At 40.3% G+C, this 25386-nt stretch overlaps 1 long non-coding RNA gene across 1 annotated transcript; it reads right to left on the bottom strand.

The window, feature by feature from the left end:
- Positions 1–7196: 7196 nt before the first annotated feature.
- LOC122053955 lies at positions 7197–7815 on the bottom strand. Its single transcript, XR_006132469.1, has 3 exons — positions 7683–7815; positions 7533–7592; positions 7197–7217 (listed from the first exon to the last, which is right to left on the bottom strand). It is a non-coding gene; the product is annotated as an uncharacterized LOC122053955 (long non-coding RNA).
- Positions 7816–25386: the final 17571 nt, after the last annotated feature.

Raw genomic sequence — 25386 nt, 5'->3', positions numbered from 1 at the left:
TGGGTTACACGGATTGGGACTGAAAGGTACAATAGTAAGTTGACCTCGGGGTTTGTGTTTACTTTAGGAGGTAGAGCCAAAACAATGAAGGAGTGTTAAGCAGAGATGCTTTTTCGGACTCCACCATAGAAGCTAAGTATATGGTAGCCTCTGAGGCATTCATAAAAGTTCTATGACTCAGAAACTTCATGATGGAGTTAGATGTGATTCTTGGTTTACCCAAATTTATTATAATTTATTGTGATAATAGTGGTGCAGTAGCAAACTCGAAGGAACCACGATCCCATAAGGAAAGTAAACACATTGAGTGCAAGGACACCACCTAATACGAGACATCGTATAAATGAGAAGTTGTTGTTGCCTAGATTGCATCAGATGATAACCACCTAAACCCAACTTCCTACCCACCTTAAGGTGGCCGGCTAAGCCTTGCTTAGAGCCCAAGCTAGGGTCGGCCAAACCAAGGAGAGATGGGTTCAAGTAGGTGGCTGGCCCTAGCTTGGAGCCCAAGTATGTGGCCGACCATAATTAAAATAAAAGGGATTTTATTTTTTAAAATCTTTCCTTATGTGGAACTTGGAAGCCATGATTTAAAAGAGAGTTTTAAAATTAAATATTTCATTTTATAGTTTCTACAAAGGATTAAGAGAAAGGTTTGATATCTTTCCTTATTTGTAGTTAAAAGGAATATTTTAATTTTGGAGAAAACTTTTCTTTTTGTAATCATCCACATGTTTTAAGAGAGAGATTTTAATTTATTAAAGTATCCTTTTATAACCAACCATGAAGGGAATTTTAAAAGAGAAATTTTTATTTTAAATATTTTCGGAAACAAATTAGGAAGTTTTAATTTTGTGTTTAAAACTTTTCTTATTTGGACGACATGTAGGGGCTGGCCATTAAAAGAATAGAAGGAATTTTTTTGATTAAATTTTCCTTTTATCGGCAAGGAAAATAAAGAAGTTTTAATTATGTCTAAAACTTTCCTTATTTGCCAAGACCAAGGAATATAAAAGAGAGGGTAGAGGTGCCTCACCTTAACAAGAGATCTATTATTTCTCTCCTCTCCTTTCCTTGGTGGTGGCCGACCCTCTCCTCTCTTCTTTCTCTCTTCTCCTTTTGTTGAGGCCGGCAGCACTTGGAGGTCTTACTTCATCTTGGTGGCCGGTAACTTGTGGAGAAGAAGAAGAGAAAGAAAGCTTCCCTTGAAGAAGAGTTGGTGGTCGAAACTTGCAAGGTGAAGAAGGAGGCTTCGGTGGATTCTCACCTCGGTAGATCGTCGCCTACACGACATCCAAGATAAGAAGAGAAATATGACAGAAGATCATGAGGTTTATAACATACAAAGAAAGGTATAACTAGTTGTCTTGTTCCGCATCATACTAGTTTTTCTTTGTTTGTATTTTGAAATATTAAACATAAGAGGCTAATGATTCTAGGTTTTGAATTTATCATTCAATTTTGTGTTTCATTTGTTTTTTCGATCTTGTGATTCGATTGTTCTTAATGGTTAAACCTAGGGTTACTATAAGGAGATTAAATATTGAATTTCGTTGAAAGACTTTGTCTTGGAAGTGGTGGATGATTCCATACCCAAGAAGGCCTAGTGCCTCGCCATGTTTAACCTGGAAGTTGATCTCTGAAATAAATATTTAATCGAATTTGTAAGATGGGTGGATTTGGGTTTATAATGTTAAGCATCATTTGCGATCCAAGTCTAAACCTCTAAGAATAGATAAGTTGAATTTGGAATCAATAATGTTAAGTTCTGTTTGCGATTCAAAATTTAATTTCTAAAGAATACAATATGTTATTAGGAAACGTTCAGGACTTTTACAAAATTTTTGTACAGGGGAACCTGTACGATATTCTGAATAGCAACCAACACCTCTACCCCTACCTCCTTCTCGTCGTTAACGATCCTCCACCCTGACTCCTTCCCGTCGCTGATGATCCTCCGCCCCCGCCCTGCCTCCGCCTCCTTCTAGGTACATCCCATCTCCCTCCTTTCCAACTTTTTTGTTTGGGTTACTTATTGAATTTGGGAGTCTTCTATAGAGGAGGGTAAAGGAAGTCAGGGAAGTGATCTATGAATTTTAATATACACCATCACTTTTCAATTTAGGGATCCACGTTGATTTGATCCTTTGACCTCTCTTTGTTGGTATAGGTTCTTGCTTAACTTGCAATGTCATCTTGAGAAATTTTAGGATTTTTTGTGGGTGCTTCAGAAAACTAACAATGTCATCTTGAGAAATTTTGTTCATTGATTATGTATTTTAGAATTATAGTTATGCTACCAACATCAGCTAATTAGCCTTCAAGATGGTATTCATTCTCTGCATTTCAAACTTCAGAACTTTAGAACCCAAATTCACAAATTAGATTCATTTATGATGAATTCTAGTTTTTTGTACTTTTATTATTTTTTTCAACAACCACTTAATTCATTGAGTTTATAGATAAATCAGTAAACTCATATTGTGAGTATCATTGAGATCAATGACTTAGAGCTCAAACTTGTACCTATAAAAATCCATTTCAATGTAATTCTTCATCTAGATTTATTTGTTTCTATTTTCTATTTTTTTTCCTTCTTTCTTCAAATCTAAATCTAGAATTTCAAAATTGAGATTGATTTCTCGATTTTGATTTCCATATTTCAGTTTCAAAACTTAGAATCTAAGGCAATGTTGGCTTAACTCAAGTAGAATTAAATCTTTTGTCATGTCAAGAAAATGACACTTATTATTTTTGATAGTGAACAATGTTGTTCGAACTTATTGTCAAATCCTAATTCCTGTACTTCAGAAGCAGGTTTTGTTTAGAGATCGATGTAATTTCTAAAAATCTAATGACTATTGCGGTATTACTATTTAATAATTATCATTCTGATATGGAGTGTTTATTGGGATTTACGGATATAAGAAATTGGCTGGTTTAAAATTTATAGCCATTTCTGGCTTGTCTGAGATGTGATATCTACATATAGTCTCACTGCTATTACATATTTTACCTTTTGCATCCTTTCAGAATTTCAAGAGTTGCATGATAAAGGAGGAAAAAAAATTGAAGAGTCTTTGCTTACTTTTTGTGTCCCTCTTCTGCCTATTTAAACCGCTTCTAAAGGTTGTCTTTTTGGATAAGTTTATAACTACTTCTATCTAAATCAGTTTTGAACCGCTTTTAAAAGTCCTTCAAAATTATTTATAGGATCATTCTTAATTGCTTCTACAAATTATCCAATTGGTTACTAACTGCTCCTAAAAGTCATTGATACAGTAATGAAAAGGGGGTCCACCAAAGGTAAGTCAAAGCAAAGAAGATCAGCTGACGTGGAGGCCGAGGTAAAAAATAGTCAAGGGCCTCGTCATCCTGCCAGCCAGGATGGATGATTAGACGAATGGGAAGACCAATCGGCAAGGCAGAGATGCCGAGCAGCTTGCCCATTGCCAGCAGATGGGGTCAAGAGGTAAACGACGACCCACAATGCACATGTCTTGCCGACCGGGTGACACTGCTGGTCAGATGAATGTAATCCATGACAATCAGGAAACAAGGGGACAAACCAGCAGATCTAAGGGACGCGGCAAAGCGGGGGTGCCTCGGCCGAGCGATCACCGCTCAACCTACAGTGGGACCCACCTATGTATCTTGTCGTATCGATTTGGGGGTTTACGTCACTAGCAAAGGAGTACATTCCGTAGGCAAATAGTACTTTGGAAGCTTCCAACCTATCATATCATAGATATGCATGCTTGCTTAAGGAAGGTGTTAGAGACACTTTTTGATATGTCTTTTCATAGGGCACTTGGTAAATGTGTGCATGCTTTGAGATGCATGCACAAACACTATAGTGACACTATAAAAGGAGGTTCTCATCTACAGGGGAAGGATGCGCAACTTTATTTTCTACACGCTTTAGCTACAATTCTCCATTTTTTCTACATCGCTAGAGACTGACTTGAGCGTTGGAGGGCTGACACCAGGAACCCCTTCCTGGCCCAACACTGATGCTTTTGTGTTGTAGAACTGCGAGGAGTCTTCGTCGTGTCAAACTTCCAGCCACATCCCTAGCTTTCCGTCTTCTCCAATTACTGACAAGATCATATTTGGCACCTTCTGTGGAAATCTTTACCTGATTCTGAAGCATGATGATGGAGGACGCTGGATGAGTTACTATGGTAACACTAACGCAAGAAGACTTGGAGTTGCTGAAACAAGCTCGAACGGTGAAGATGATGGAGCAACAACAGACAATGGTCAGTCGTCAAGTGGATGACCCCACCAAATTAGTAATGAGCCAACGCGCTGATCCCAGAGCCCAAGCGGAAGATCAAGCAGGCCAAAAGCCATGCAACAGGCCGATCGACATCTCCTGAGATGCGCCGGATGCACCGAACCCTTACCACCACGTATTGTTCCACACAACGTTAGAAGAGCAAGGCCAAGCAGTGCAGACACCCAGCTCCTCATCAGATGACGCATCCGTTCGGGATAAAAAGAAAGGTAAAGCACCTCGGATCGATGCTTGTCCCGAGTAGATTAACCTGTAGTTCTCCCAGGAGATCATTGACAACCAGATTCCACATCATTTTAGACCTTTGATGATTGGGGAATACACGGGGGCAACCGACCCTGAAGTTATCTGATCAAATTTGATAATGTGGCAATGCTCTACCAATATACTAATCGAGTCAAGTGTTGGATATTTCTCACCGCGCTCTTCGGATCAGCGCAAAGGTGGTTCAAGAGACTGCCGATCGGATCCATCTGTTGCTTCAAAGACTTCTGGTTGGCGTTTCTACAACCCTTTGCAAGCTGTTGGCGCCATCAGAAGACAAATGCCAACCTATTTATGGTCAAGCAAGGGCCCAAGGAAGCACTGCAGACCTATATTAAAAGGTATAACCATGTGTTAATGGAAGTTCCATCAGCCACACTGTAGATCTTGATAAGCTCTTTCTCTAAAGAACTTCTAAAGGGTGAGTTCTTTTGGTCACTAATCTGTTGGACTCTGAGAAACTTCGATCACTTGCTCTAGGTCGTACTATCTGTAGGATGAGACCAGAAGGAATCTCGACAGACCATAGAGCATGAACCATCTACAACCCTATCAGGCATGACAGTAAGTGTGCAGTAGAATTGATGTAAATTCTAAAACCGCTTATTCTATGAATGCAGGAAAGTTTAAACAAAGATTCGCTAACTGTTAAAGACTCTCGACCAGATCGGGCGAGTTCTAAGTGAGCATACTTTCGCGCCTCAAGATTATTAACCACAAGGTTCAAATCGAGCGTGTCCCAGACTCATTGTCACGCCCCGAGGGAGTGTCTGTCCGAAGAAATTTCGGCAGCACCTCCCCTGTATGGGTGACAATCTGAAGCACTTCTACAGGCATAATATACCTCAGCCACATGCGGCTAGAATCATAACAATAAAAGAAAACAAACATCACACAGTTAATATCAAATTCAGCCTCTGGCTGACACAACCACGCAGTTAAAAGTAAAGCAGCCCACTCGGCTGTACCAATTACAACCAAACACAAAACTGCTACCCGGCTAGGCTTACACAACCAACAACATAATACCCGGAAACAAAATCAGAACACCAATCGAATACAGAAATTTCATATACCAAGATAAAACAACAGAAAGGCAGCGAAATGTCTTCTGATGTGACGCGGGGACCAGCAGACAGGATGCTCCAAGCGACACCATAAATAACCTGGTACCTGAAAAGATAGTGTCCACGGGGGTGAGTTCAACAACTCAGCGAATACCAATAGACATGCCTAGTAAGATATATCTAACAGCACTAAACATGGAATACAGCTTCCGAATAATATATAGGAAATATACAAAACTGAAAAGTAACCAAGGAAGCTGTACTCACCAGGAACTCCTATCCTGAACTAAAGGGTCATCAAACCGATACGCAGTATGTCTCCTGTATGCATGTCAAACAAATGCATCCACCAAAATGCAGCATATAAGTGCAGCAAACACAAACAAATAAAGGCAATCAATGCATGTGATGACCGTGCACTCTAACATCACTGCTCCTGAACAGTGACCGAGTGGACGAAATGCTGTCGGAGTACTCCTGTCCTGTGACCCCAAATCATAAATGGGGGAGCTCAATGCTCTCATCTCTCGGTACACGATGACGGGGAGGACATCTCTGCCGGCTACCACGTTGAGTCACCTGACCAACGGAGCCAAACAGAGTCCACCATCTGCCGGCTACCACGCTGCTACACTAAATGTCAGCGGAGCCAAACAGAGCGGAACTGACTGCCGGCTACCACGCTGAGTCATATGACCAACGGAGCCAAACAGCAGAACCGCCACACACCTGCATGATATACCACTAAACCATGAGTGGGGGCGTGTGCAGTACATGTAACTGGCTATGAGCTCAACCATAGTGGAGCCGACAATCGCACAGCATGCAATCATGATGCATGTCACTAAGCATAGAAAAAACTGATCAACATAAACATATCCATATATATAAAATGAGTACTGTAAAATCTATGGTCACATACCAAGATCTAGAGTACACAGGTCAGATAGAATATCAAAAACCTATGTCCTGAACATAATAAGTATGGAATATCCTAATCAGCATAGAAAAATCCATATATACATAATATGGGTACCACAGTATCAATAGGTCAAATCCACGGATCTAGGGTATACAGGTCCTCTATAGTATAATAACCTAGATCCTAAACATATCCTCCTTCCATAGCATATGTACCAACAATATGCACAGATCAAAGCCACAAGATCTAGGTACACGAATTATATATGATATACCAATAGAAATACACAATCCAGGAATGGCATAAAAACCTAAGTATCAGATAATTTGGATACACATGCCAGAAACAAAAATATCGAGAGCCTAATCCTAACCTCAGTAAAGCATGGTATGTCACTCTAGAAACTATGATACTCATGGCAATAAGATACTCATGGCAACAAATCATGAGATATAAGCACGGATACATCATAGGCGACAAATCTAACATGTTATGGATATCAAACAGTGACATACCAAAGGCAAACATGTTCATTGCTTGTAGTTATAAAATACTATGCATATCCAAATGACGATATCATAAAAGATAAGTCAAGAGGTACCCGCCTCCAATGTAGATCGTGTTGTATGTCCTCTAATCAGAACTCTTGTCTCAAATCAAAACCCTGAAATAAATATACAATCAACACTTAGGTTTATCGTAGATCGGATAATGCAAGCCGAAACCTCAATAAATCCAATCTTATGACCTCATCCTTTTCTTCCAAAACTCATCCAACACCTGATAATCATTTTCTGTTAACATAATCCACCTTAACAATTCCTCAAATAAATGATTACTAATGAATCTAAATCTATAACTAAACTCTAGTTAAATCCACAACTGGGAATGAAATCAAATCTCCAATCTCAACATATTAATGAATTCAAAATCAATTAAAGATTATCAACTAGATGTCTAGTCGGATTCAGTTCCTTACCCAAACAAACATCCAACTTCCTTCTTCCCAACCTTGCTAGTTGATCCACATCACACAACCCTACAGAAAAGAACCTTACTGTTGGAATTAAACGAATCAAGAACAAGACCAAGCAATGGAGTTTACAGATCAAACATCAACCCAACTCACCTTGCCGTTACCTTACTTAAACCCCTTACTCTGAAGAGGAGATGGAGCCTAGGTCACAAGAGGGGTCGGTGGCACTTGGCAGAAGCGAAGAGAACGACTACCGGCACTAGTGCAGAGAGGAACAACACCATCGCTCCAATTCAGAGGCACGAGGAGGAAGGAGGAAGGAGGAAAAGGAGGGAGTCGCGGTCGGCCGGCTAGGGCTCACAGATAGTGGCGCTCAGCCTCATCTTGTCACCGAAATCTCAGCTCAGGCAGAGAGAAGAGCGGCTGTGAAGACGGCTAGGGCACCGGTGCTAGGCAGAGTGACGAGCTTGGCGCCGGTTAAGCAAAGGAGGAGACAGTGTCGCATGGGTTAGGACACGGGAATAAGAGGAAAAGAAAAGGAATAAAAGAAAAGGAGAAATAAAACTTTTCCTCTTAAAAATAGGGTAGCCTAAACAGGCTTTTCTGGACCCCATTTTTTTATCCGCGTTAACTCATCCATACGAGCTCCGAAAAATTCTCGAAAAATTTCCAAAAATTCTAGAAAATTCCCTTATTATTATTCTCTATTTTCCGGTATTTTACACTCATGAGTCGCTCGACCATGTCATAAGCGAGTGAAACTCTCTCACCAAGTGTCAAAGATTCTCAAACCAATCAAGCGAGTTATAAGTGAGCATTCTCTCACACCTCAAGATTATTAGCCATGGGGTTCAGACTAGGCGTGTCCTAGACTCACAAGCCGCTCTATCGTTTTATAAGCAAGCAAGCCCTCATGCTAAGTGTCAAAGACTCTCGACTCAATCTGGTGAGTTATAAGCGAGCACACATCCAAAACTCATGAGCCGCTCAACCATGTTATAAGCAAGCGAAGCCCTTGTACCAAGTGGCAAAGACTCTCGACCTAATTGAGTGAATTATAAGTGAGCATATACTCGTTCCTCAAGATATTTAGCCATCGAGTTCAGATCGGGTATGTCAAAGACTCTCGACCCGATCGGGCGAGTTATAAGTGAGCATGCTCTCTTGCTTTAAGAGTATTAGCCACGAGGTTCAAACCGAGCATGTCCAAGACTCACGAGCTGCTCGACCATGTTATAAGCGAGTGAATCTCTCATGCTAACTATCAAAGACTCTCGACTCGATCAGGAGAGTTATAAGTGAGCATGATCTCGCGCCTTAAGATTATTAGCCATAAGGTTCAGACCGGGCATGTCCCAGATTCATAAACCACTCAGTCATGTTATAAGCCAGAGAAGCCCTTGCACCAAATGTCAAAGACTCTTGATAGAATTGGGTGAGTTATAAGCGAGCATGCTCCTGCGCCTCAAGATTATTAGCCATGGGGTTCAGACTAGGCGTGTCTCGGACTCACGAGCCGCTCGGCCTTGTTATAGGCGACCGAAGCCCTTGTGCCAAGTGTGAAAGAATCTCAACCTGATAAGGCAAATTATAAATGAGCATGCTCTCGCACCTCAAGATTATTAGCCACGGGGTTCAGACTAGGCGTGTCCATGACTCTCGATCTAATCGGGTGAGTTATAAGTGAGCATACTCTCGCACCTCAAGAGTATTAGTCATCAGATTCAAATCGGGCGTATCCCAGACTCACGAGCTGCTCGGCCATGTTATAAATGTTCGAAGTCCTCAGACCAAGTGTTAAAGACTCTTGACCCAATCAGATGAGTTATAAGCGAGCATGCTCTCGTGCCTCAAGATTATTAGCCACGGGGTTTAGACCGGGCATGCCAAAAACTCTCGACCTGATAGGATGAGTTATAAGCGAGCATGATCTCGCACCTCAAGAGTATTAGCCACAGGGTTCAGACTGAGTATGCCCCAGGCTCACGAGCCACTCGGCCAAGTTATAAGCGAGCGAAGTCCTCACGCTAAGTGTCAAAGACTCTCAACCCAATCGAGCGAGTTATAAGCAAGCATACTCTCACACCTTAAGATTATTAACCATGGGGTTCAGACCGAGTGTGTCCCAGACTCATGAGCTGCTCGGCTATGTTATAAGTGAGTGAAGCCCTCGCGCTAAGTGTTAAAGACTCTTGACCCAATTGGGCAAGTTATTAGCCACGAGATTTAACACTCTCGCACCTCAAGATTTAACCTTACTCTCGCACCTCAAGATTATTAGCCACGAGATTTAGACTGGGCATGTCTCAAACTCACGAGCCGCTCAGCTGTGTTATAAGCGAGTGAAGCCCTTGCACCATGTGTTAAAGACTCTTGACCTGATCGAGCAAGTTATAAGTGAGCATGCTCTCACACCTCAAGATTATTAGCCACGGGGTTCAGACCGAGCGTGTCAAAGACTCTCGACCCGATTGGGCGAATTATAAGCAAGCATGCTATCGCGCCTCAAGAGTATTAGCTACGGGGGTCAGATTGGGTGTGCCCCAGACTCACGAGCTACTCGGTCGTGTTATAAGTGAGCGAGTTATAAGCGAGCATGCTCTTGCACCTCAAGCTTATTAGCCACAGGGTTCAGACTGAGCGTATCCTAGACTTACGAGCCGTTTGGCCGCGTTATAACCGAGCGAAGCCCTCATGCTAAGTGTCAATGACTCACGAACTATTTGGTCATGTTATAAGTAAGCAATGCCCTTGCACCATGTGCCAAAGACTCACAAGTCATTCAGCCATGTTATATGCGAGCAAAGCCCTCACACTAAGTGTCAAAGACTCACGAGCCATTCTGCCATGTTATAAGAGAGTGAAGCTCTCGTGCTAAGTGTCAAAGATTCATGAGCATTTTAGGAGTGTCATAAGCGAGTGACGCCCTCGCGTCATGTGTCAAAGATTCACGAGCTGTTTGGTCATGTTATAAGCGAGTGAAGCCCTCACTTTGTGTCATAGACTCGCAGTCCGTTAGGCCAAGTAATGAGATCGTGGGACTCCATAGCGAAGAACCTAGTAGCGTGAAATAGGCATGTAGGGATTCATACTTAGAAACTACATGAAATTGTTGAATAGAGGACTCTAAGGTGTCGAACGGAAATGCCTTGATTCATACTTAGGAAATTTTTACAAGTTGCACTTGGCAGTACAAGAAAAGGCTAGAAAACTTAAAGAAGAAGCTATGCTAAGTAATCGAGCACGTCATTAGGGAGGGACTCTAAGATCTTCTCTCTCTTAATAATTTTGCTTGGTAGATTGGGAGAGATGTTACCACCATCTTTTAATTACTATAGGGTCCCATCGATGTCATAGTCAAAGAGACGGAGTGTTCGGTCAGTGAACATGTCGTTAAAAGCTTGGGAGCGAAGGTAATTCATTCTGAATGATTACAGCCAATCAGGTTCATCCTCCTTGAATTTCTTAAAATCTTCCTGGGATGTCTCCAGCCCGACCTTCAGCATAGCCAGCTCAACAGTCTGCTCATCAATTATTCTCTTTTACTCTTCGAGCTGGAGTTCACTCACCACCTACTCCACTATTCGGTTGACCTGCTGAGTTGATAGAGATTCTTCTGCCTCTTTTAGTTTCTGTGCCAAGACCCGAGCCTCCTTGTTCTTAATGTCCAGATCTTCAATGGCTCAAATTGTTTTGACACTGGCAGTGTGTATCTTCAACTCAAAGTGTTGAGCCTGCTTGGGCAGCCAATTGACTTGCAAAGCTTGGTCATGGTTCTTGTTCTTCTCCGTGGTGAGGGCTTGCTCGGAACCTAGTAGTTGCTCGGAGTTCATGTCCAAGTCTTTTTTCAGCTGGTTGCTCGCTAGGTTGCTCGAAGTTCATGCCCAAGTCTTTTTTCAGCTGGGCCACCTTAGCTGTTAATTCCTCAACCTAAGCCCGAGACGTGTCTGTCTGTTTGGCCAGCCTTCGAAGTTGTTGGTTCTCATGTTTGAGGAAGGCCAGCTGCTGGCACATGGCTAGATTCTCCACCCAAAACTGCAAGACAAATGGAGCTAGTCAATGCCGAGCAGGGAAAGCAAAGACAAGACTTCGATAAACTTACCCTAGTCGATTTCTGGGTGAAACCGTTGGCAAGCTCCCTAGGTGAGATGGTCGCTGCTCAGGCCCTAGCGTCTATCCATACTTGTGCTAGGGGACCTTGGATAGTTATTTGATGCTGGGGAGACTGTGATTCTGCATTATCTGAGTGGGCCACTTGTCAGTCGACAGGCGAAGGATAGCTTTGATATGTCTTCATCCAGTCGGATCAAGGAGCTCTAATGTGGCCGGGCCTTTGGACTTGGACATCGGGGAGGAGCGGATGATGGAAATAGGGGCCTCGGCGTTGGCTGGCAGAGGAGGAAGATAGTCAATCGGCTGAGGGAGTGTTGTCCTTACTGGCAATACAGACAATGAAGGGGTTTGATCGAAGGACGGGGGAGTCAGCATGAAAGTTTCACCCTTAGGAATCGCAGAGGAAAAGGTCTCACCGCGCGCGTCGGAAGTAGCCGACTCAGATAGAACCGGGACTAGTGTTGGCCATATTACATGTCACGTGGCACTTCAAATTATTAATTGTTGAAAACCCATATTAATTCAAGTAAAGAGATGTAGTAAAGGTCCTGAGTCACTTTTCCAAGGATAGCTAATAAATGTGAGTTTGATTTAGATTCAATATTATTTTGGGTTTTCTATGTAGAAATGTAGGTTTAGATTTCAAATTTCCAGCTAAATGAATTATGAAATACAATCACAATAAATGAATTCCATTGATGAATCTGACCCAAAACAGAAATTTATTCCTAGTTGAAAACTAAACTTCTTATTTCTAAAGAAAACTATTCTCTACAAACTATGATCAACTAGACTTGAAAAGTTCCCTAACTAAACTCAATGTTTATATTAAGAAATTCAACTTATGAAATCAAATTGAAATTATTGAATTTAGCATCTACAATCTGAAATCTAAATCTACCGTTAACAAAGTAAATGCAGGAATTAACCTAAGCATATGAATAAACTTTTTAATCAATTAACACTAATTCAAACTACTCATAACCACATGGAGCTAATTTACTCTTAAAGGAACAAACAAACAGAATTATTGAAATGGAATTACTGAATATGACTAAGAATTAAAGCTGTAAAAATAGAATTTATTTAAATGAGTTACACAGCTAAATTGGATTTTTGCACTCTTTACTCTCAATTCATTTCTAATTTCCGCAAATCAACTTCCAAGTATAGATTTCACAACTCTACAATTTCTGCATACCAGCTACCTACTGATCTTCCTCTAAGACAATCTTTATCATTTCAGTTCTATAATGATTTCACACATCAAATTCTTCCTTTTAAAGCTTGAACTAACTTGATTCCATGTCAACTACCTACTGGATCCAGAACTCTAAATAATGCAGCTTCAGATTACAGTTCTGAATTGTTTCTATTTCTTATTTCAAATTCCTTCTCAAACTTAAGTTTATGTTTCTCTAAATAAACTGCTCTTGTCTTAATTGATAAGAAGGCCATCTTCAATAAGTTGAATGACATAGAACCTAGCAGATTCAACTTTAAAAATAATCTCTAGCAACTCAAATTCAGCATTTGAAACCCCTTCATCATGCTTAAGTTTCATAGAACAAAATTCTTAATCAGATTCCATCAGCATACAGAATTTACTACACATCAAAGACTCTATTTCAGCATTCTCCATATCAGAATTCTTGTACCATCCAGCACTTCAGGAAATGAGGAAGCATGTAATCACAATTGTTTAAGAAATACAAGGTCTTCAAACAATTCCTCACTGAATTTAAGAGCTAATGATGCCAAGTTGGTACAAACTTTGATACCTCTTGAGAATAAATTATGTTTTGTTCTCCTTACTATATTCTATTTTTGCCTCACTGCTCTTCAAGCTACTCTTCTATTTCATTCTTTGTTCCTTCATTTTCCTTTACACTTGTGAAAGCCTCCATTTCTCTACTATTCAATTCTGATCCTAATCTACTCCCTCATCAATTCCAGCTATAGAAATATACTATAGTTTGTTCTAGAAATGCACTTGAAGCAACCTACAAAATAGCTTTTAGAAATCTAAAACATATAAATTTTAGAAACTATCCTCAATTCAAATATTATTTAAGCCACAATTCTAATTCAGTGATAACATTCAAATTCCATCAATTAATTCAGCACTTCAATACTAATCACTAACTTCTTCAATCTCTGAAAATGCTTACAGCACAACTAAACAAAAATTCACACATTGGCATAGCTTCTCAAGTTTCCAATGCTGCATAACACTTAAACCTAGCATATCTTTCCCCACACTTAAATCTGTCTGTCCCGGCCAAAGAATCCATCACATAACACCCAATGTATCCATATCCAAGAATCTATCAATGAAAGGATAACACAAGATATGATGGTAAACAAGAATAATGGCAAAAAAATAGTGTGGAAAAGATACAAAAGATTCACCTTTATAAATGTAATTCTATCCATTAAATTGTGGTTTCAAAAGAGTCAAAGCAAGTTCTAGAGTTGCAATAATACAAGTGCATCACACAATTAAGGCACAAAACTCACTAGGTATAAAAAGTATCATCTCAATTAATCATTTTAGTGTCCATCTGTAATGATCCAATTTTTTCTATTTTGAGTTCTAAATATCCTTAAAAATATTTGGAAATGCTTTTAAAATATTTTATAGATTTTTAGAAATTTTTAGAGTATTTTTATGCAATTTTTGGAGTTCGTTTGGTATTTTTACTCAGAGGAAGAAGTTTTAAAAATAAAATAAAATAAAAGAAAAATAAGTTTGTAGAAGCTGGGGTTCGAACCCACAACTTCGGACCAAAGCAAAACCGGCCCGACCAATCAAGCTACGCTCGTTTTGTTAACTAGATATGGGAATCAATAGACTTAAGGTATAGTTTCGATTAAACCCTAGTATAAGAAAAGGAATTTAGGTTTTCTTATCGGAAAATCAAAATTTTCTTTCAAAATTTCTTCTCTTCTCACGCGGCGACGCCGACTCCTGCTCGGGCGGAAACGCAGCACCTCCTAGGGTTCTCTCCGGCACTGGCGAAGGGTTTTTCCGGCCGGTCATCACACCGCCGAGCATCTCTCGACGAGGAGCACACGAAGGCGCACGAAGAGGAGCCGGAAGATTGGAGTTGACCGAAACCCTAGGGTTTTTCTTCTTCCCGTTGGTTGTAAGTCCAAGCAAATCGCGGTGAGTTGCTTCTCACCTGCAGTAGGAGTAGTTCAGATTCGTTTGGTGTTCTCTTGTTTGTTCGAGTTTTACTGTGAAGCATGATCAGGGATTTTGTTTTCTGCCGTGAGGGGTTAAGGGAGATGAAGAGGTTTTTGTTTGGATTAGATTTTTGGATTTAGCTTATTCCTGATTTCGAGTTAATCTGTGAAGTTTGATGGTTAAGGTTTGCTGTGTATTTTTAAAAGCTTGACAAACTCCTTCTGTGAAGCTTAATCTGTGAAGAGTCCTTCTGTTAGACTTAACAAAAGCTTAATACAAAATTGTTGATCTCTAATCTATAAAGAACCATCTGTATTTGCCATGTGGTGTAGTTTTCTGTTGGTTTTCTTTTAATGGCTTGGTTTCCTTGCTTAAGTTTTGAACAACATTAGGATAGTTTGGAATTAAAAGAGTAGTTTAAGGAATTATTTTGCATTGAATTATGTTTTGGTTCCTTATATGTTCTAATGTTCATGCATCAATTTTTGATAGCAGCAGCATTCTTTTTAGTAGATAACAATATTAAAGCCTTAATCAGGGTTTAAAGAGGTTGATGAGATGGTGATACTGTGCTCAGAATGCTCATGTTTCTTTTACAAGTTTTATCAGTTTTGGGTTGGTTTTAATAAGCAATGAACATAAGATAGCTTGATTAAATTTTGAGCATGTAGTTAGTTTTCTTTATTGCTGTTAGATTTAAGTTTGAACAACCCTTATAGTTAGTATTTCAGATAGAGATTTCCTGATTTAGATTTCTTTGTTATGCTACCAGGAACCTCAATTTTAGATTTCTGTTAAGCATTAGTGCTGATTTATGTTGTTGTAGCATGTTTAAAGAAGTTTGATTTGTTTTCTTTTGCTTGATTCTGTTGATACATGCTTAAAGAAACTTGTTGCTCTATAAAAACTCTAGGATCTACCTGTAGGTGGGAAGAATAAGAGTTTTAACAAATCCTTTAGGGATTTATAAGAAGTTATAAAAAAGAGAGACCAAGATCTTAATAGGATCCCTAATTTTAAGAATTGGGATCAGTAGCATATCAAGTGCTCAAAGAAATGCCAAGGCATTTTATTAAATGAGAATTAAAGAATATCAAGTATAAGGAAGTTATAGTTAAAAAGAAAGTATTTTACTTTTAATGGCATGTACCGGACACAAGGTCCAGGACACAAGGTCCATTGGGTGGGCTCCTAGATTGCCCCTAGGCACAAGATCGCCTAGAAGTACCTTAGTAGTTTCGGGATTAGCTACCTCGACTCTTATTAAGGATGCGCGCAAATTGGTACAATGCCGGGCCCAAAAGAAGTTTATTATTATTTTGAAGTATTAACGTATAAGTTTTGAAACAAATGAAACAAGCTTCAAATATGTTTAGAATTAGAAAGTTTAGTTTCTTTTTATTTGAAGCATGCAGTAGTAGTTTTATTTGTTTCTTGCTATTAGATTATTCAGCATGTTTAGCTTTATTTGCTTTCAGCATGCAGTTATAGTTTTATTGGTTTATGAGCATGATTAGCTATACATGTTTAGTATTTCAGTTAGTATGATTCCTTTGCTATTTATGAGCATGAGTAGTTTTATATGTTAGCATTCAGTTTTAGCATGTTTTTATTTATATACATGCATATCGAGTTTTTGTGAGTAGATAGCGCTCACTAAGCTTTATGCTTATAGACTGCACTTCCTCCTACTACAGATAAAGGAAAGGAAAAGATTTAGCAAGGAGGGCGACAAGGTGGTGGTGATGAAGGTGTGTGATGGCTGGACTATGGGGAGATCAAGAGTCTGCTAAGGAATTGTTAAGACTTTTCTGTTTAGAGTTCTTTAGTTTTCTGTAAATGCTATTATGAGTTAAGATTGTAATTAAGTTTATTCCGCATTTGTAGTTGGGTTCTATTGATGGAGTGATATTGTCGTTTGCTATTGTTAGGGTAGTTTCCTTCTTTTATTTGTGATATTATACTGCGTGGTTGTGAAAATATATGTTCCAGCTGCCTGTGGCTGAGTATAGTTTGTTTGTATTGATGATTTGGTCACCGGTACAGGGGAGACTCTGCCGAAATTTTTCGGTAGGGATTCCTCGTGGTTTTTAATTATACCGGTTAAGTAGAGTAAGTAGATAAGTAACGGTCACTTTTAAAGAGTAGTAGTAGTAGTAAGAAGGGTGGTCGTTACAGTTGGTATCAGAGCAGGTCTCATTCTCCAGCATCACACACATCAGCATCATCTTTGCCGTCTTCAAGTAAGAAAGTATTTAAGTTTTTCCTTTTATGCTTTCTTTATTATTTGCAGTACAGAGTAATTGCTTATATATATGCGCTTTAGTAAGATAGAAGTTTTGTTTCTCTTTTATCTATATACCTAAGTTTGGTTAGAAAGGATAGAGAATATATCAAGTCTTTCTTTTACTTTGCATAATTAGATGTCAAGAAGAGGATGCCCCCGTACCGCTCGTACTGAGGGCCGAGCTCTGGAACAGGGCGTAGAGCATGAACCAAATCTCGAAGTTGTTGCTCAACTCCTGAGACAAGTAGCGAGCAAGCCAAAGTGATCGCAACTGATGGCAATGTTGCCCCCTCCACTCCTCCAACGATCAATATGGAGACTGGTGACGAGGTTCCACCACTCAAGTCCCCACAGACCTAGAAGACAAGAAGCATATCGTCTACAAAGTCATGAAACTTAAGCGTAAAGTTTCTTGCACGTCGAGCCTTGGGATGCTCGAGGCTTGGTTCAGACACTTGAGCACCATGGAGCTTCGACCGCGGTCGAGAAAGTCAAGTGTGCCTCATTCTGCCTGTTGGAGATGCTCGTATGTGGTGGGAGAGTTAAAAGCAAGAGCAGATCAATCGGATGAGTGCATGACATTGAAAGCAGTTTTATGAAGAATTCTCCACCTGGATCACCAATAATCATTATGAGGAGTTCATAGAATGAGACAAGGTGACACGTGGAAGAAGCGTAAAAGAAATTCAATAGGCTAGCTCGTCTCTACCGCGAGCTAGTAAGCGGAGAAGGAACAGTCGACCGATGCTGGGATGCTGAGGCCAGTGATAGCACCTAATGTGAGTAGTGGAGCTCATCAGCCTCAGACTGGCGAAGAGCTAGTCAGCAGAGCATTAGTCGCTGAGCACTATCTGGATAGCATCAGGGCACAATGAGCGCAACATAAACCAGTCAAGATCGAAGACAAGACAGTTGGCAATCAGAAACCTCAAGCAAATAAGCAGCACTGGAAGGGTAAAGGTAACAAGAGAAAGCAGTGGAACTCAGGAGGTAACCAGAAGGGAGGACTAGCAAACAAGCCGACTAAGTTCCCTCCCTGTCGTAAATGTGGGAAAATACATCCAGGAGTCTATCTTTTGGGTAAGACTGGATGTTATTCGTGTGGGCAGGAAGGACATATGGCTAGGGAGTGTCGTAACAAGCTCAAAGCACCTCAGCCACAGCCAATACAATAGGATAGCACTTTTTCCAGCGGAGAGGGATAGTCCCAGGGAAGAAAGGAAGTTTAGTTAGAACCGGATCTCCGCAGCTCACTCGACGAAGGAAGTAGCATCTGGGGAGTCCCAAGGCCCCTATTGACATAGAGGTTGAATATAGAGCCTGGAATGTGCAGGAGCGAACCCTTATTCTTTTATTTTATTATGATTCTGAAAAGGGGAAGCTTTGATAAAGGGTAGTAGGTGTAGGTCTTTCCAGCTTATCTACCAATAATGGTATCTATCGGTAACACCAAGAACAAAGGCAGGAACATAGGCATAAGCAAAACCGGTAGCAATCGAAGACTTAAAATACAAAGAGATTTCGGCTTAGCCAATGCTTACTGATAGAATAGATGGAGAGCCTGGAATGCAAGGCGGGAAGACTCAACCCTTCCTTCCAATACTAATTATACAGACGGATGGGCTTACCCCCAATACAAGACATCCAGAATACCCGATTCTCCGAAGAAAAGTCTCTGTGAGTATCCAGAGGTATTCCCAGAAGAGCTACCTGGACCACCTCCCAACAGAGAAGTGGAGTTTGAGATTGAACTGGTTCCTGGTACCGATCCAATTTCAAAAGCTCCATACCGCATGTCTCTAGCAGAGTTGAAGGAGTTACAAGAACAACTTCAGGAGCTACTTGACAAAGGCTTCATCCGCCCTAGTCATTCACCATGGGGAGCTCCTGTATTGTTTGTCAAGAAGAAGGATGGATCTATGCGGATGTGCATAGATTATAGGGCTCTGAATCAAGTGACAATTAAGAACAAGTATCCACTACCCAGAATTGATGACTTATTTGATCAATTGAGAGGGGCAACAGTGTTCTCCAAGATAGACCTGCGCTCTGGGTACCATCAGCCAAAAGTGAAAGAAAGAGACATACACAAAACGGCTTTAAGGACCAGATACAGACACTAGGAATTCGTAGTCATGCCTTTTGGTGTGACTAATGCACCTGCAGTTTTCATGGACCTGATGAACAGAGTGTTCATAGAATACCTTGATAAATTTGTCATTGTGTTCATCGACGACATTCTAATCTATTCCAGAACCCCAGAGGAGCATGACACGCACTTGAGAATAGTATTGCAAACCCTTCATCAAAAGCAGCTTTATGCTAAATTCTCAAAGTACGAATTCTGGTTGGAGCAGGTGGCGTTTCTAGGTCACATCGTTTCTAAAGAAGGCATCCAAGTGGATCCAGCCAAAATAGAAGCGGTCAGCAATTGGAAGAGACCCAAGAATGCCAGGGAGATCAGAAGCTTCCTTGGTTTAGCTGGGTACTACCGGAAATTCGTGGAAGAGTTTTCCAGAATAGCCTCTCCACTTACAAAATCACGTAAAGAACAAGAAGTTTGAATGGTGGATAAATGTGAGCAAAGTTTCCAAGAGTTGAAGAAGAGAAAGGGGCTCCCATTCGCCACAGTTCAAGAGAGTGACAAGAGTTTTGACATCTACACGACATGCTTCCAAGATGGGCTTAGGAGTCATACTCATGCAAGAAGGAAAAGTTATAGCTTATGTTTCGTGCAACTCAAAGACTATGAGAAGAACTACCTCATGATCTTGAGTGTGTGGTTGCACTAAAACTCTGGCGACACTATTTGTATGAAGTCTAGTGCAGAATCTTCATAGACCATCAGAGTCTTAATTACTTTTTCACTCAGAAGGACTTAAACATGAGGCAGTGCAGGTGGCTAGAGTTGGCCAAAGACTATGACTGTGAAATTCTTTACCACCTAGGTAAAGCTAACAAAGTGGCAGATGCACTAAGCAGAAAGTCCAGTGCATCCCTGATGTCTTTGTCGTCATTAGCACTACCACTGCAGAAGGAGTTGTCAGATTTTGGAATGGAAATTATTGATTGACCTTAGAGTCAACCCCGCGAGGATATACAGAGAAAGCAAAGTGAAGATTCAGATATCCAAAAGATCAATCAAGGGATACAAGAAGAAGGAAATTCGAAGTTTCGAGTATCGACGGTGGAATTCTTTATCAGCCGCCTTTGTGTTCCCTATGATGAAGAGCTGAGAAAGAAAATTTTAGAAGAAGCTCATAGTACACCTTATTCCATGCATCCCGTTCTACCAAGATGTATCAAGACGTGAAATGAGATTCCGGTGGGTCGGACTCAAAAGAGATGTAGCTAATATAGACGACATATGTGAGGTCAAGCGAACACTCGAGACCAGAGGAGTTCTCACCCTTCTTCCTATACAGAAGTGGGAAGACATATCCATGGACTTCAAGGTCTCCCAAGAACCCCAAATGGATATGATGCGATATGGGTGATAGTGGAACAGATTGACCAAGTCCGCTCATTTTCTAGCCATCAGGGTGTCTCACTAGAGTACTTGGCACAGTTGTATGTTAAAGAGGTGATCAGACTTCACGGAGTTCCTAAATCTATTATTTCTAATAGAGATGGGCGCTTCACCTCTCACGTTCAGACTGCACTAGGCACCAAAATCAAGTTTAGCACAACCTTCCATCCTCGGCATCGATGGATGACAGTAAATCGATTCTAGAAGATATGCTCGGAGAGTGCACACTAGATTTCAAGGAAGTTGCAAGTACACGTGCTTAGTGAATTTGCCTGACGTCGGTACCATCAAGATGGCACCTTATGAGGCAATCGAGATGGTGAAGTGTAAATCACCCATATCTCCGAAGCAGAGAGAGAGAAGAAATGGAAGTAGAAGGCATTCGAGACAAGCGATGAGACTACTCAAAGTATCCAGGAAGATCGGCAAAGTTGAGATTGCCGTGAGGAGAAAAGCTATCTTACGACCTTGACAACCGGAATTTCAAGTAGGAGATTCAGTTTTTCTCAAAGTCGCTCCTATGAAGGGAGTGATGAGATTTGGCAAGAAAGGCAAATTAAGTCCTCGCTATGTAGGACCCTATCTAATTACAAAAAGGATTGGGAAAGTATCATACATGATGGACTTACCACACGACATGTCAGCAATACACAATGTGTTTCATGTCTCCATTCTAAAGAAGTGTCTCCATGACCCTAGCCAAGTGATTGAGCCTCAGTCAGTGCAGATCCAAGAGGATCTTAGTTATGAGAGTAGACCTACACAGATAGTGGACAGTGCAGTCTAGAGACTAAGAAACAAAGAAGTACCACTAGTGAAGGTCGTCTGGTAGAACCAGAAGCACGAGGAAGTCACTTGGGAGCGGGAGGACAACATGAGACAGAAATATCCAGAACTATTCTAAGTTCGAGGACGAACTTTTTATAAGGTATAGGAAATTGTAACGATCCAATTTTCCCTATTTTGAGTTCTAAATATCCTTAAAAATATTTGGAAATGCTTTTAAAATATTTTAGAGATTTTTAGGAATTTTTAGAGTATTTTAATGTAATTTTTGGAGTTCGTTTCGTATTTTTACTCAGAGGAAGAAGTTTTAAAAATAAAATAAAATAAAAGAAAAATAAGTTTGTAGAAGCTGGGGTTCGAACCCACAACTTCGGACCCAAGCAAAACCGGCACGACCAATCGAGCTACGCTCGTTTTGTTAACTAGATATGGGAATCAATAGACTTAAGGTATAGTTTCGATTAAACCCTAGTATAAGAAAAGGAATTTAGGTTTTCTTATCGGAAAATCAAAATTTTCTTTCAAAATTTCTTCTCTTCTCACGCGGCGACGCCGACTCCTGCTCGGGCGAAAACGCAGCACCTCCTAGGGTTCTCTCCGGCACTGGCGAAGGGTTTTTCCGGCCGGTCATCACACCGCCGAGCATCTCTCGACGAGGAGCACATGATGGCGCACGAAGAGGAGCCGGAAGATTGGAGTTGACCGAAACCCTAGGGTTTTTCTTCTTCCCGTCGGTTGTAAGTCCAAGCAAATCGCGGTGAGTTGCTTCTCACCTACAGTAGGAGTAGTTCCGATTCGTTTGGTGTTCTCTTGTTTGTTCGAGTTTTACTGTGAAGCATGATCAGGGATTTTGTTTTCTGCCGTGAGAGGTTAAGGAAGATGAAGAGGTTTTTGTTTGGATTAGATTTTTGGATTTAGCTTATTCCTGATTTCGAGTTAATCTATGAAGTTTTAATGGTTAAGGTTTGCTGCTGTGTACTTTAAAAGCTTGACAAAATCCTTCTGTGAAGCTTAATCTGTGAAGAGTCCTTCTGTTAGACTTAACAAAAGCTTAATACAAAATTGTTGATCTCTAATCTATAAAGAACCATCTGTATTTGCCATGTGGTGTAGTTTTCTGTTGGTTTTCTTTTAATGGCTTGGTTTCCTTGCTTAAGTTTTGAACAACATTAGGATAGTTTGGAATTAAAAGAGTAGTTTAAGGAATTATTTTGCATTGAATTATGTTTTGGTTCCTTATATGTTCTAATGTTCATGCATCAATTTTTGATAGCAGCAGCATTCTTTTTAGTAGATAACAATATTAAAGCCTTAATCAGGGTTTAAAGAGGTTGATGAGATGGTGATACTGTGCTCAGAATGCTCATGTTTCTTTTACAAGTTTTATCAGTTTTGGGTTGGTTTTAATAAGCAATGAACATAAGATAGCTTGATTAAATTTTGAGCATGTAGTTAGTTTTCTTTATTGTTGTTAGATTTAAGTTTGAACAACCCTTATAGTTAGTATTTCAGATAGAGATTTCCTGATTTAGATTTCTTTGTTATGCTACCAGGAACCTCAATTTTAGATTTCTGTTAAGCATTAGTGCTGATTTATGTTGTTGTAGCATGTTTAATGAAGTTTGATTTGTTTTCTTTTGCTTGATTCTGTTGATACATGCTTAAAGAAACCTGTTGCTCTATAAAAACTCTAGGATCTACCTGTAGGTGGGAAGAATAAGAGTTTTAACAAATCCTTTAGGGATTTATAAGAAGTTATAAAAAAGAGAGACCAAGGTCTTAATAGGATCCCTAATTTTAAGAATTGGGATCAGTAGCATATCAAGTGCTCAAAAAAATGGCAAGGCATTTTATTAAAAGAGAATTAAAGAATAGCAAGTATAAGGAAGTTATAGTTAAAAAGAAAGTATTTTACTTTTAATGGCATGTACCGGACACGTGGTCCAGGACACAAGGTCCATTGGGTGGGCTCCTAGATCGCCCCTAGGCACAAGATCGCCTAGAAGTACCTTAGTAGTTTCGGGATTAGCTACCTCGACTCTTATTAAGGATGCGCGTAAATTGGTACAATGCCGGGCCCAAAAGTATTAACGTATATGTTTTGAAACAAATGAAACAAGCTTCAAATATGTTTAGAATTAGAAAGTTTAGTTTCTTTTTATTTGAAGCATGCAGTAGTAGTTTTATTTGTTTTTGCTATTAGTTTATTCAGCATGTTTAGCTTTATTTGCTTTCAGTATGCAGTTATTGTTTTATTGGTTTATGAGCATGATTAGCTATACATGTTTAGTATTTCAGTTAGTATGATTCCTTTGCTATTTATGAGCATGAGTAGTTTTATATGTTAGCATTTAGTTTTAGCATGTTTTTATTTATATACATGCATATCGAGTTTTTGTGAGTAGATAGCGCTCACTAAGCTTTATGCTTATAGACTGCACTTCCTCCTACTGCAGATAAAGGAAAGGAAAAGATTTAGCAAGGAGGGCGATAAGGTGGTGGTGATGAAGGTGTTGGATGGCTGGAGTATGGGGAGATCAAGCGTCTGCTAAGGAATTATTAAGACTTTTCTATTTAGAGTTCTTTAGTTTTCTTTAAATGCTATTATGAGTTAAGATTGTAATTAAGTTTATTCCGCATTTGTAGTTGGATTCTATTGATGGAATGATATTGTCGTTTGCTATTGTTAGGGTAGTTTCCTTCTTTTATTTGTGATATTATACTGCGTGGTTGTGAAAATATATGTTCCAGCCGCCTGTGGCTGAGTATAGTTTGTTTGTATTGATGATTTGGTCACCGGTACAGGGGAGACTCTGCCGAAATTTTTCGGTAGGGATTCCTCGTGGTTTTTAATTATACCGGTTAAGTAGAGTTATTAGATAAGTAACGGTCACTCTTAGAGAGTAGTAGTAGTAGTAAGAAGGGTGGTCGTTACAGTTGGTATCAGAGCAGGTCTCATTCTCCAGCAACACACACACATCAGCATCATCTTTGCCGTCTTCAAGTAAGAAAGTATTTAAGTTTTTCCTTTTATGTTTTCTTTATTATTTGCAGTAGAGAGTAATTGCTTATATATATGCGCTTTAGTAAGATAGAAGTTTTGTTTCTCTTTTATCTATATACCTAAGTTTGGTTAGAAAGGATAGAGAATATATCAAGTCTTTCTTTTTCTTTGCATAATTAGATGTCAAGAAGAGGATGTCCCCGTACCGCTCGTACTGAGGGCCGAGCTCAGGAGAACGAAGGGCCAGGAGCAACTGAACCAAATCTCTCTGAAGTTGTTGCTCAACTCCAGAGACAAGTAGCAGAGCAACAGCAAGTGATCGTCAATCTGATGGCGAATCAGCAGCCAGCCCCTCCCTCTCCTCCAACGATCAATATGGAGACTCCAGTGGTGACAGAGGTTCCACCAGCTGCCCTGGAAGTCCCCACAGCACCTAGAAGATAAGAAGCATATCTGATACATTGGCTGAAACTGAAGCCAGAGAGTTTCTCAGGCACGACTGAGCCTTGGGATGCTCAGGCTTGATTCAAGACACTGGAGAGAACCATGGAGCTTCTTGACTGGCCAGAAGTCGAGAAAGTCAAGTGTGCCTCATTCTGCCTATTTGGAGATGCTCGTATGTGGTGGGAGAGAGTTAAAAGCAAGAGAGCAGTCAATCAGATGAGCTGGGCTGATTTTGAAGTAGAGTTTTATGAAGAATTCTTCCGTCAGCGGATCACTAATAATCATTATGAGGAGTTCATAGAATTCAGACAAGGTGACCTGTCAGTGGAAGAAGCAGTAAAGAAATTCAATAGGCTAGCTCGTCTCTGCCCAGAGCTAGTAAGCACGGAGAAGGTCGAGTCGGCCGATGCTCGGGATCGAGGCGATGATAGCACTTAATGTGAGTGGTGGAGCTCATCGACCTCGGTGGCGAAGAGCTAGTCGTGAGCATTAGTCGTGAGCACT

This window comes from Zingiber officinale, chromosome 3A (assembly GCF_018446385.1).
Source record: "Zingiber officinale cultivar Zhangliang chromosome 3A, Zo_v1.1, whole genome shotgun sequence".
Classification (NCBI taxonomy): Eukaryota; Viridiplantae; Streptophyta; class Magnoliopsida; order Zingiberales; family Zingiberaceae; genus Zingiber; species Zingiber officinale.
This window is presented reverse-complemented; position numbering and strand designations above follow the sequence as displayed.